Below are 14,270 nucleotides of genomic sequence, written 5' to 3'. Positions count from 1 at the left end.
TCGATACGAATTCCACATCCGTCTTGCACCACCCACAGTGCTTTTGTAAAATATCCTCAGTGGTAGACGGATCAGGGATTAGAGAAGCATTGCCGCCGGACTAACCCTGGGAGGTTTCACTGGTTTTCCTCTTCATGTAGCGCAAATGAGGGTTAGTTCCACCAAAAAGCCCTCAACGAAGGCAAATTCCTCTCAATACGTGATCCAGGAATTTCCTTGTCTTCTGGATTAGGTTCAAAACGGAGTTGAACATTAGTAGTCGTAAACCCAAAAAATTAGGTCGCCTGTTCAACGACGGTTATAAAATAGAGTTATTTGTAAAAGATGCTATTCATTTATACGTATTTAATTTTATATATTTTTGAAAGCTTAATTTTTAAAATAGACTCGAGAAAAATTCAAGGCAAATTTCAACTACAGTCAAATAATTTTTTTGTGATCTTGGAATCGACTATGTGCTTAAATATTAATTCATGTTATTCAAGTTTAAAATTTGATTTCTAATAACTTGATTTGAAAAACCTAACTCTCAATTTCTAATTTATTTCTCGCTAAATTTAATGAATTCTGCATACTTTTTACAATATTTTAAATTTTGAATGCAAACAGATAAGAGTTGGTATTAAACATTGATGCCAAATAACGTCTGACGAAAAACAGTCTTGATCTTGTGTCTCACCAGGTAAATTACGTATTTTTTAATTTGCAATGTGGTACCTGTTTATATTATTATTAACATTTTTATTTGTCATTCAAAAAGAAATTGATTAATAATACAAAAATAGATTAACATACAATAAAGGAACACATTTAAATCATTTATTTATATTTCTACAATTTTTCAAAGATTCATTTAATTAACATAACCACTTTTATTTTCTGTCTTCAGGCATTTTCTTATTTGTTTCGGTTTCAGTATTTTTTTCAACTTTATTTTAATAATTTGTTTAAGTTAACACACTATATTTTCTAAGAAACATCCATTTTTATTCTTTTAAATTAAAAAATTTGACATTTTCGAAAATAAATGTCGTATGTAAAAATAAATGTACGTAATGTAAAAATAAATGAGTAAAATGATTCACACACACATGTATATATATATATATATATATATATATATATATATATATATATATATATATATATATATATATATATATATATATATATATATACATGTGTGTGTGTGTGTGAGAGAGAGAGAGAGATAAAAATCTTCAATTAATCTTTTTATATTATCTTAATTAATTATTCAAATCGAAATACTTTCTCACACTTTTAAAAGCCACACCCTGTTCTTAAATCTATTTTTGGCTCAAGTATGCATTTAATTAAAAGCAGGACATTTTTCCCTTTGCTCTCTGAGGGAAACGCTCGATCTATTTCTTAAACCAATAGCAACTACTAAGATTTCCCTCTTTCCCTAAATGAAGACATTTTACGGATTTTACTTTGCAAGATTTTCCCTAAAATATAACCAAGGAGCGCAACTTTTCGTGTTCACTTTCCCACTCTCATGACTGCTCTGTCTAATAATTAATAAATAAATTTTGTACCCTCCTTCCCGGCCTAAGACCTGTTTTAATCCTTCCACTCGGCAACGACGTTATAACGGTCGGGAAAGGGGTACGTACGGTACATCAAAAATATGGAATATCTCTCATTTAAAAATAAATAAATCAACTTCGGAAGAGGGTACATCAAAAATATCAAATAACTTATTCGAATGGACAGTTGGAAAATAAGCAGTTAAATTCTTCTTCAACTAATGGCAATTAATAAACTCATCCAGCATCTTCAGCAAAAAAAAAAAAAGCAATCATCAAACTTTTTGTTTAAATGATACCTACGCCCAGTGGAACTTGTCTTAAAGATCATCCTTTTGTTTATGCTGCATGTTATGTCTACGTTCCTGAGACTACTCTAATACAGCCAAATCTCTACTAGTCTTTCTTTTTTAAATAATAAATAAACTTTGTAAGCTTAAAATCTTTTAGGCATCTTGACAGTTGTAGCTGGTGCAATGGATCTTGACTCTGAAACATCCTTAAATGTAGATTTATAAAGGATAAAATAACTATCGAATTTTTAAAAAAAATTCTATAATAGTTGGCATGTTGAATATGTCAAGAACAAGAAAAACATACCTCTATTGAAATAAAAATAATAGGCTGTTTTCCAAATCATTTCTGGAAAAAAAAATTGATTTAGAAATTATACAATTACAAAATATATGTACGCTATTAACTAGGCAGTAATATTAAACTTTTGAGTATCAACTACTTTGTCTTTAAAATGTTATTTTAGTTTAACTGAAACTTCATGGTACCAACAGTTAATAAAATATAATTAAAATTAAATGCTTTAAAATAAAATTAAACATTAAAAATAACAAAAGAATTTGAGATTAACACTTAATATATAACGCGAAGTTTCCAAATATTATATAAAACTAAACAAATAATTAATTTGTCAATAACGGTGATATTAATGAGAATTTATGTAAAAAACATGTGGACAAAGCGTTTCAATTAAATTTTCATTAAGAAACCCAGGAAAAAACATTAAAAATACTTTCTTCTCATGCAATGGAGTCTCAATGCAATGAACCCCATATCAAATGCACATGCAGTAATAATTCAAGAATAATATATATGTCTTGATTACTTAAAATATTACTGAAGCATACGTTTTAACATTATTGTAACTAACAGAGATGCAAATAAAAGCAAAGAAATAAAGAGAAAAATGCACTTACTAAAATATAACGCCATTCTTCCCACGATGTAAACAAGATTAGTTGGCTGTGAAGTTCAGACAGACAAACGGAAAGAACTAGAAAAACTGAGCTGTATAGATCAGCTAGCGTGATATAGATTTAACGAACGAATTCATTGCTTCACGCTAGCTCGATAGATTTAACGAACGACTAAAAGTCGATTCTCGTCTTTTCGTGGTTCCCATTCGTTTCTGAATTAATCGCACTTTTTCTCTTTTATAGATTCAATTGAATTAACTATATAGTAACAAAGCAAATTTATTTATTTCATTCAAAAAAAGTTTATTTTGTTTTATGATTTAAATTTATTAATTACAAATTTCAAAAACGGACTGAAATTTATAAATTAATGAAGGAGAGTTTTATGTTTGAAGGTAAAAAGTTAAGATTTTATATCAATTTTTAATTTATGTAAACATATTTCCTTTGCTACGAAGTTGTTTGAAGCCTGAACTAATTAATATATTTCTCGAATTGATAAATTAGTTTCGGTTGGGAATAACATTGTTCTAGAATAAATTCTAATATAATAAATAAATAAAAAAAAACAATTTATAATAAAATTTAAAGTGATACAATTAATAATATTCTTTTGTCATCATGACTTTGATTAAAATAAATTTTGTAAATCAAAAAATAAATGAGTAAATAAATAATAAACGACTAAAAACACAATCTATTATTAAATTACTTTTCTTAGAAAATTACTAACATTTAAAAGACTTTAAGCAGATTTTAAAGTAATTAAAATGTGTAAAAATCTTACTCAAAAACTTCCTTTTTCTTCAAAATTATAAAATGATTTTAATATTTTTAAATATGTATTTTTTCAATTAATGTATATAGAAAATGTACACTTTCACCACCCTTGATATATCAATACCTCCTAGAAAGGAATCAAGCCTCACGACGGGTTACTATAGGCGATGATGACGTAGTAGAGTTAGGCCCAGAGGGAAACTAGTCAGGGTAGCTATTTTTACGAAAAACTCCGAATCTGATCAAACGAGCCATTGGCGATATTCTCAAGTATTATAACCTGTGTCGGCATTCAGCCAATTGGCGAATATTTTTGATTTGAATTTGTAAACAACCGTGTGTGTTCTGGTGTCAACGTTCTTCGTAAAATTTATATTTATTCAACAAATGTTGTAAATGTCAGCATTAATTTAATTCTTAGTGTTATGGATAATTGCCAATGAGTGCTGTGTACCAAACTGCAGAGGATTTTACAAAGTTGATGGTACAAAAGTATTAAATTTTGGATTTCCCAATACGTAAGAAATGGCTTGCCGCCATGCCAAGAGATTTTGAAGTTGCAAAGAATTCTAAAGTGAGTAATATTTGTTCTTATTTTTAAAAATTTAATTATGCTTCTTTATTATATTTTTACTAAGAGTAAATTATTTTAAATTGTGGATAAATTATTTATAATAATTAAGTTGTTCTTATCAATCATATCGCAAACTATTGTAATATATAGTTATTTTTATAGAGTTTTATTTTATAAAAATATTAATAATTTTAGTATTTTATTAAATTTTTGCTCAAACTTTAAACATTTTTGTTTGACCATAATATATTGTAATTTATTTGATTATAAATTTAAATCTATTAATTTTTCTACAAAAATCTATTAATTTTTCATACATGAATATAGTATGTACTATTTATTTTAAATGCACATATAAATATTGTATTCATTTTGTTATAGGTATGTGAGATGCATTTCAAGGAAAATGACATTAGAATTATTTTTAAATGTTACTGAAAGTTTAGCATATTTCAGTAAAATTTGTGTTTACATTTTATTTATCGTTTTTTGAATTTGCTATTTAATAAAATATTTGTTATCTAAGGTTGCTTACTTTATTTTAGTTTATCAGTGTGATGGTAAAATTTATACTTTTTTAAATGTTACTGAAAGTTTTAACATATTTCAGTAAAATTTGTGTTTACATTTTATTTATCGTTTTTTGAATTTGCTATTTAATAAAATATTTGTTATCTACGGTTGCTTACTTTATTTTAGTTTATCAGTGTGATGGTAAAAATTATACTTTTTTAAATGTTACTGAAAGTTTTAACATATTTCAGTAAAATTTGTGTTTACATTTTATTTATCGTTTTTTGAATTTGCTATTTAATAAAATATTTGTTATCTAAGGTTGCTTACTTTATTTTAGTTTATCAGTGTGTTGGTAAAAATTATACTTTTTTAAATGTTACTGAAAGTTTTAACATATTTCAGTAAAATTTGTGTTTACATTTTATTTATCGTTTTTTGAATTTGCTATTTAATAAAATATTTGTTATCTAAGGTTGCTTACTTTATTTTAGTTTATCAGTGTGATGGTAAAAATTATACTTTTTTAAATGTTACTGAAAGTTTTAACATATTTCAGTAAAATTTGTGTTTACATTTTATTTATCGTTTTTTGAATTTGCTATTTAATAAAATATTTGTTATCTAAGGTTGCTTACTTTATTTTAGTTTATCAGTGTGATGGTAAAAATTATACTTTTTTAAATGTTACTGAAAGTTTTAACATATTTCAGTAAAATTTGTGTTTACATTTTATTTATCGTTTTTTGAATTTGCTATTTAATAAAATATTTGTTATCTAAGGTTGCTTACTTTAATTTTAGTTTATCACTTCTAACAATCACACTTCCACAGGAAAAAAATACAAATTATAATCATGCTTTTGATATGTTTTTTTTTACTATCTAAACCTTGTTTGAAGACTGCATTTGATTTTCTAAATTTTTTTAAGCTCATTTTATGTCATTGTTTATAAACAATTTCTATTTTATTTCGTATGCTCTAGTTCTAATAACATGCAAAACATAATCATTAAAATCCAAAATAATCATCTACTAAAAATGTAAGTATCATATTATAAAAATTAGACCCCTTTCTTAGTTTTATGTCAAAACTATAATAATAATAAATGTGTAAAATCCCTTTAAAAATATATTTCTTTGTTTTTAATCCATACATTTTATAACAAAAAGTTAGATAAAATTTTCCAATTTATAAAATAAAACTGATATTTAATGCTTAAAAATATATTTTTTTTCATTCACACAACAGTTATTTTTGTTAGAATTGATTTATTGTTAATCATTTCTGAAAACAAATAAATATATTAAGCATTTTTACACAATTTAAGAACATTTAATCTAGACAAAAAAAATAATAATAATAATTTGTAGAAAGTAAAAAATTAGTAGAAGAGTAACGAAAAAGTGTCGAGAAACAGAAGGGAAAAAGAGAAGCTTCGTCAGAAGTGATCAGCAAATCTGGGCCTAACTGTATGAGTCATCGTTTTCCGTCCTTCGGCTTTCTTCAATCTAGGAGGTATTGGATATATACGTTGAGAATTCTAATAAAAAAAGAAATTAAGTATTTGAAATAAGTATATAATAAAAAAAAAAAATAAACGAAGTTTGATAATGTCAAAACAGTTAGATTTTCAGAAAAATATGTACTTACTAAGAATGAAGCTATATTTTAAAACTACTTTAAAACTCCCAGTATGTTTGAAAACTGGTATAAAAATTTCCACTACGATTTTAATTACGACTACTGGTTTTAAATTTCTGATATAGTGCCATACTGGTTTTACACTTTCCAGTATGGGACTACATTGGTTTTAAAATTTCCCGTATGATGTTATACTGGTTTTAAAATTTCCCGCATGGTGCTATACTGGTTTTAAAATTTCCAGTATGGTATCATACTGGTTTTAAAATATCCAGTATGGTTGTTCCGTCACTAATATTCCTCAATTCAAATTAACGCCAATAGATGGCGCAGAAACTCGTATTTAACCATTGTGTGTAGTCTATAACTTTACCTTTTCTCAATAAAAATTCATAAAGACAACATGTCATGTTTTTGCTGCTGTACTTTGAGTCCTACCATTATGGTCCGTTCTAGGCAGGAGTATTTACAACCAGCATTCGATAACTAGGATTACAGCAGCAAAATAGATTAGTCAAACAACGCAATCAAAGCTGAAATTCATCAACAACAAAAAACGCTAAGCATCATAGCAAATCAAAAGCGAAACCATCGCACTCGTTAATTGAGAGGGTCACAAACACAATGGATCAATTACTACAGCAAAAAAGGAGCCTAAAAGGTAAGCTAATTAGATTAACTAATCAAATTGACTTACTTAACAATCAAACAATATCTACTTCAATAATTGAAGTCTATGAAAATAATGTAAACACATTAAACATCGAAATCGATAAATTGAATATTGACATACTAAGTACATGTCAAGATACAGATTATAACAATTATGAAGAGGAAATGCATGATATCTTTTCAAAACTAGATAAATTAAAAATAACCTTAAAAGATGAAATGATAAAATTAAACGAAAATAATAGTACAACTATTAACAATACTGCACCTAACAATGACATATCCTTAAATACTTCAACTTCAAACTGTCAAAACAATGTAAAATTACCGCGAGTTGAGTTACCAATTTTTACATCAAATTTCATAGATTGGATTTCATTTAGAGATTTATTTTTAGCTTGTGTAGGAGACAACGATAACTTAAGTAAAAACCAGAAATTACAATATCTTAAACTTTCAGCTAAAGGCGAAGCATTTGGTTTGTAGCAATCGATACAAATTTCTAATGATAATTATGACACAGCGTAGCAAATTCTTAAAGACAGATACGAAAATGAATCCGAAATAACAAATGCAGCTTTAAGCAAATTAGTTTCGCAGCCTAATCTAAAGCATGAATCAGCTACTGGTCTACGAAAACTTATTGACACCACACAACAATGTATCGACACATTAAAAATTCTCAAACAACCTGTCGAGCATTGGGATACAATAATTATATTTCTATTGCGCAACAAATCACGAAACACTCAAAAATTGGTCGTTAGAAGAATCAAAACAAATTAAACCTTCTTTTCAATATTTTAAAGATTTTATATTAAAAAGAGCAAATGTGCTCGCATCCTTGGCTAATTGCCAGAAAGAGAAACAAGGTCAAAGTTCGTTTTGCGGTTATAGGCAGAATAAAGTTTCTCTTCCGATCGTCTCAAATTTATGCGTGTTTTGCAAAGGAGAGAATCATAAACTATTTAATTGCGATAGCTTTAAAAATTTATCGATTAAAGAGAAATGGACAATTATTAAAAGTAAACGTTTATTGTGGCGTTTTTCATAAAATTAAATAAGGCATAAATAGAAGTCTTGCTTTTAACAAGTAACATTTCATTATTTAAACAATTTAAGAAATAACATAACTATATTGAACCGATTTAGCAATTTACAGGACTATTTTAGAATTAGAATATACAATTAATTCAATTTATCAGTATCAACATAATTAATTCAATTTATCATTAATTCAACTTACCATTATTAATTCTTATGTGTTTTTAGAATAGATGGAGGGAGACTTACCAAGTTTAGTCATGGTTTTGGTTTCAGCCTTTTGTCACTTTGGCTGATTGCTTCTGATTGCTTTTTGAATCCTTTCCTTTGGCTGCTTTTATATCGTATTTTTTGGGTGATAAAGAGTTACAAATCTGAGGAAAGGTCAAGTCCAAAAGTTATTGTTGTTTTCGAGTTTGTCCCATGATGGGGGTGACATTGTAAGATTTAATCCTAATCGTTTATTTGAATTACTTTATCCGTATTTAACTTACTATTTGCCGATGGAGATTTCCCACGGTAGTTTTATTTAATCGAAGACTCTGAAATGTTCTAGAAATCTAATTTTAGCCCTTTCTCTTGATTTTAATTTTGAGTGACGATAAGCGTCACATCTTCCTCAAAAGCCGAGAAAGAAAAATAATTCTTGCTTAACCAGTTTAACTCAGAAGGAAAGCCTCTCTCTTATTTAACACATAACATAGTTTTCATTGTATTTAAAACTTCAAGTAAACAATCATCATAAGCACGATTAAAGTTAAGTACAAAGCAGTATAAATAATATGCAACAAAAAAATATAACATATACATAACAATAGAATTAAGATACACCTGAAGATCTTGTAATCATTCACAGGAATAAAATATTATTTATACGAAAGATTTTTCCAAATTTGACAAAAGAATCCTAACATTGTAGATGATACATACATTGTGCAAAGTAAATTGTTAATTTATTATTAGTATTTCATTTTATAAAAAATTTGCACATTATATATATATATATATATATATATATATATATATATATATATATATATATATATATATATATATATATATATATAAGAAAATAATTTGTATTTAAAAGAGTTTAAAATACATAGGATTTAAAGAAATTTTGTTTGATTAAAAGGAAAGAATAGTTCGATACGTTCTATGAAACTTATGTATCGTGATATTCCATTAAAAAAATCTTTTCGCAAAAAAATATACAATATATATAGAGGAAAAATAAAAATAATTAAAAAAAATATCCAAAATAATAGAAAATAAAAATTACATTTCATCGCCTACAACAAGTAATGCAAGTTGAGATGATGGTAATGCTTAAACATAAGAAAATAATAATAAGAAAAGCTCCAAGCATTTTGAAACCAAAAAATACATTGCTCAATGTGGAAAAAGACAAAAAGTTAAAGAAACCTGAGCCAGAAGAATCAGAGCTGGTTATCACTTTAGTGTATGAGCAATTAAAATTTAAGAGATTTATACTAGGCTCAGTTAAACAAAATGAAAGAAGTTTGCAATGCTTCATTTCTCTTGCTACAAGGCATAATTTTTCCTCATAACATTTTTGTTCAGCCTGAAATTTAATAACGAATTCTCGTGGCTCAGTCTCCAATACAAATGATTGAGTGTATAAAACAATTTTTTGAAGTTCAACAGATACTGTTCCAGCTTGGCAACTGGAATGAGCAGTAAACTTCAGCTCACTTAAAATCTGCCAAGAATAACAGCCTTTTGCCGTTACCTCACTTTCCATAATATTGGGACAAATTTGTGACGTGTGTAGCATTATCTTGTAATCACTAAAACTAATTGTCAGTTTAACAGGTGCAGTTGCCAAGAGTTGTGATACTAGGGAACCCTTGTTCATAGAAAATAAGTGCAAGTCTCTGGCCAGTGGAAGGGCTTTTTCCTTTGAGCCGGTTATCAGGTTAAGGCCATCTGGTTTCCTTGTACGTCTCAATGTTGTCTCGAAGAAATCACACTTAGTGATGTCGGGATCAAATATGAAACTTTTGGTGAAGCTTTCATTGGCCTGAATCTGACACACCAAACCAGCCATAGGAACATGTTGAGGGCTAGATGGCGTCAGATAAGCCTCTGATGGATTTCCAACTCGAACAACGAGGGAGTCGGAAAAATGAAGTTGTGGTTGATTTAGCGAACCTTGAATTTCCATAAAAATTCCATCTTTTGTTTGGGCTGATAAAGGAATGTCAGTACTTCTGACGTACCATTTTCCGATCGTTCAACCTCTATTGTATATGAACACTGATGACCTACAATGGAACGTACTTCATAGGAATGTATAAGATCAGGGATGTAAAATACACGGTAAAACAAGCATCCCATTCGGGAAATAATAGTGCAGCCGCTACCCACGCTTGAAGGGTGGCAATTTGTTGTGCCCGGATAGGCCTTACTCTCAACAGTTAACGCCTCAAATTCCTTGTCTGGAATACAGTGTTCACCCCATGCACAATAATAGTTCTGGGGACAAGCCAACTGACTGATGGTCTTTTCTTGCACTGGAAATGTAAAATATAACCGTTTGGATGAAAATTTACATTGTGCTGAAATTAGTTTAAATTTCAGATGAAATAGATTATTTCTGTGGGCATCTTGAAACCATAAACATGTTTGATACTCTAGATTCTTTAGTGTTATTTCCGCCGTCGTAAAAATTGCACATTTTTGATGACCGTCAAATGTTTGACAGTTTTGAAGGTCGGAAGTAATAATCGAGTGGCTTGTACAATCACTAGTTACTGTTGCTAAAAGTGTTAAGAGTACCAGCAAAGGCAATGTGTCACGTCTGATTTGTTGGTTCGCATGATTTTCAAGAAATTGGTTAAAATTGAAAAATTGGCGCCGAGCTGAGTAGCTAACAATCGCTCCTCCTAACAGTGAAATGCGGAGAATACCTCTGATGAATTTAAAGGAAAATATAAATATATAACATAATGTCTTTAAAAAAAACGTTGTTCCTCTGAAAATTAGTTGTAAAAAGAATAAAAGTAAAATAACTACTATAGCAATAGCACCATAAACTAGAAGAGCAATATGACGAGGCCAGCATTTGATCTGATATAAAAATTCCTTACAAAGAATACAGTTCGTGGAACGGCAAATAACTTTTCCTTCTAGGTAAACTTCGCCATGTACCGCCTTCCCATCAGATGAGATGAAAATTAAAGTTAGTTTGTCCTTGAAAGCTATAAGTTCGGTAGGTAATACAACGTTGAGATCCTCTTTAATGTCATAAATTATTTCATTACCAGAGATTCTGGCTATTAATTTCCCGGGTGACGGGACAGAGACCACTGGTTCATTAAATGATAATGTTAGGTTGTGCTGTACAAAGAGAGCACTTTCAAATTCTAGAAGTTGTCTTGATTTGCGCCCTGCGTGAGGTTTCCGAAATAAACATATATCGAAAGAAATTATGGTAGTATTTGAAACCCAACGATTGGCTTCAAAATGAAGGAGTTCGTATTTGACTTTTCTTACATCACATTTGCAAGAAGCTTTATTGTTACAAGGATATACGGAACAAAATTCAGCTGTTTCCGTACAATTTTTAGAGCAGTCACAAAGGAAGTCCATTGCGTCACCTCTGTTTACGTCAGTTTCTGAACAATAGAAGGAGGTCATATTACCTCGATTGGTTGTAGGTCTGTCCATGAATTGAGTTGGAGATCTAAATGTTTCGTCCTGTTGAAGTAGTAAAGACCTTGACGATACTACACAATTTTGGCAGGATGTTCTTATGCAAGCGTCGGATGGCAAATCCAAGTTCTCGATTTCTCCTGAACTCATCGTAGTGCATTTTTGTTTTGCTTCATTTAGCCTGCACACCTGAACATCGTGTGCACTTACCAAAGCAAGTGAGAAATAGATCAGTAGAATGGCTGAAATAAACAAGGAAAGTTCTCTCCATCTACTCAATAAACTATTATAAAGTTCTAGTACTTGAGAGTTTTTTTTTTATCTTTCACTCATTCGGTACTAATCAAGTATTTAAAAATTTTGTTTCAAGAAATGATAAAAGATCATTTAACTTATTTGAGTATAAATGAACTAATTTAATTTTACACATTAAAACTATTCCCTATTTGCTCTAAATATAATTATTTCATTTCGATTATTCTTAGTATTTATGATTTAGTATAGATACTCATTATCATTTGAACCAGTTAATTTCAGTATTTGTGCTCATTTTAATTAATTACGTACCATCAAGAATGGTATAGTACAATATACTTGCTTTATTCATACATATTGTACATAAATATAAATTATTTATATACATATTTTAGAAGTAAAATTTACAAATATTATATAATTGAGAGAAAAAAAAAGATTTTTTTTCTCTTACTTATTCAGTATTATTATCTATTAGTTTTATTATATCGAAAGTGTTTTTGTTTTGTTTTGTTTGTTTGTTCTCTTTATTCCCTACTTATTTAGTTGACGCATATTCGTCTCCAATTGTTTAGTCAACGTAACAAAGTTTTATAGCGCCTGCGCAAAACATTGTATTGACGCAACGAAACAACAAGTGACTAGATCAATTCCTCAAAAGAAGCCGCGGATTCCCATTCAGAAAATGATCCGAAATATCTATATGAACATTGACTAAAAAAAAAAACAAATAATAAAGAGAGGAGGAAAAAAAAATTTTTTTTTGTTTTGCTAATAATTTGTATAAGATTGATTATAAAATATACGTGTTTGTTGAGGATAAAGCGTTATATTATTGATACTTGGGTCCCCTTCAGTTTGCAAATCATTCGTAAGCTTGGCTGATAAGGCATCGGCTACTTTCTCTAAAATTCCCTTATCTGGGTGTGAGTTATCAGAGTTCATTGCCGAACCAAGAATTTTACTTGAAAGCGAATTATTATTGGAGGATAGTTTTTGAGATGTTCGAATTTCTGACTTATTTACCTGAATTGATGCTGCATTTTTCTCAGGTCTACGCCGAAGGTTGTATCTCGGTGCTGGTGAATCTACCAGTGATATCGGAGAATCATTAGTTCCCTCAACTTGCCGTGTATGACTTTTTACTAAAGATGATTGAGGATTTTGAGTAGATTGTTGTTGCGATAGTGATTCCGTTGTATCAATACGCTTGTGTGATAATGACTTTTTTGGACGGTATGTTGTATATGGAATATAATCATCCCCATCATCTTCCATATCATAAGGAAAGGAAGCATCCTTACACTTTTCGTCATTTATTTTTAATACATGTGTCTGAGGAGAAATAGTGGCGTTCGGTACATTCGTAGTGGTTATTTGAGGAATTTCTAAATCTGGTCTGCGTTGTGTATATGAAAAAATTCTATCAATGTGTACCTTAGTTGGTTTCTTATATGGTTTGTTTACATCTTGGATTGTATAATTTAGATCAGAATGTTTTTCAATAATTCTGCAAGGTCCTGAAAATTTTTTCGCAAATGCTCTACCCGTTAATTGATTTGATGTTGGTGTATATAAATATACTCTTTGACCTAAATGATAAGTTTTAAGGTGCGCGTGTCTGTCTCGAATGCGTTTTTGTCTTTCAGCAGCTCTCTCTAAATTTTGATACACTTGGCGATACCAGTTGCATCTTTCTCGTGTTTTCTTCAAGAAGGTTGTCGCATGGAAAATAATGAATTTTAGGTTCTTGGTCTAATATATGAAAAGGTAAATTCAGATCGCGATTAAACATAAGATAAGATGGCTTCTCTAGAGTTGTGTCATGGTAAGAGTTGTTATAAATAAAGTTGTAGTACTGGAGATATGTATCCCAATTTGATGCTTTGTCTGCTAAACAAGTGAGGCTATTTTTAATGCTTTTATTAATTCTTTCTGAGACTCCATTTGTTTGAGCGTGAAACGGTGTCGTCTTTATTTCTTAATTTGCAATTTTTTTGCTAAAATGTTAAATAATTGACTTTGAAAATTTGTTCCTAAATCAGTGAGAATCGCATTAGGCACCCCGTACGTAAGTATAACCTCAATTAATCTATTAGCTATAGTCCCAGCGGTCATATCTTTTAAAGCAAATAATACACTAAATTTTGTGAAATGGTCAATAACCGTCAAAACGTATTTATTTCCCTGTTCCGATAGAGGTAGTGGTCCTAAAATATCTAAACTAATCAATTCCATAGGATAAGATGGAGTTTCAAAGTTTTGCAACGGAGATTTAGTCAAAGGGAAACCTTTTTTCTCTATACATAATTTACATGAATTTGAAAAATTCTTAATGTCAATGTACAT

At 29.2% G+C, this 14,270-nt stretch overlaps 1 protein-coding gene and 1 long non-coding RNA gene across 7 annotated transcripts in view; both read left to right on the top strand.

The window, feature by feature from the left end:
* The window catches only part of LOC107437280 (tyrosine-protein phosphatase 69D), a 485,726-nt gene that overhangs the window by 226,602 nt on the left and 244,854 nt on the right, over positions 1-14,270 (top strand). The window lies entirely within an intron of this gene.
* Positions 1,180-7,682, top strand: LOC147801240 (uncharacterized). Its single transcript, XR_015430284.1, has 2 exons — positions 1,180-4,115; positions 4,497-7,682. It is a non-coding gene; the product is annotated as an uncharacterized LOC147801240 (long non-coding RNA).

The sequence above is a fragment of the Parasteatoda tepidariorum genome, chromosome 11 (assembly GCF_982258835.1).
Source record: "Parasteatoda tepidariorum strain Cologne lab strain chromosome 11, Ptep-v5.0, whole genome shotgun sequence".
NCBI lineage: Eukaryota > Metazoa > Arthropoda > Arachnida > Araneae > Theridiidae > Parasteatoda > Parasteatoda tepidariorum.
The sequence above is the reverse complement of the archived record's forward strand: the minus strand, read 5'-3'. Positions and strand labels throughout refer to the sequence as shown.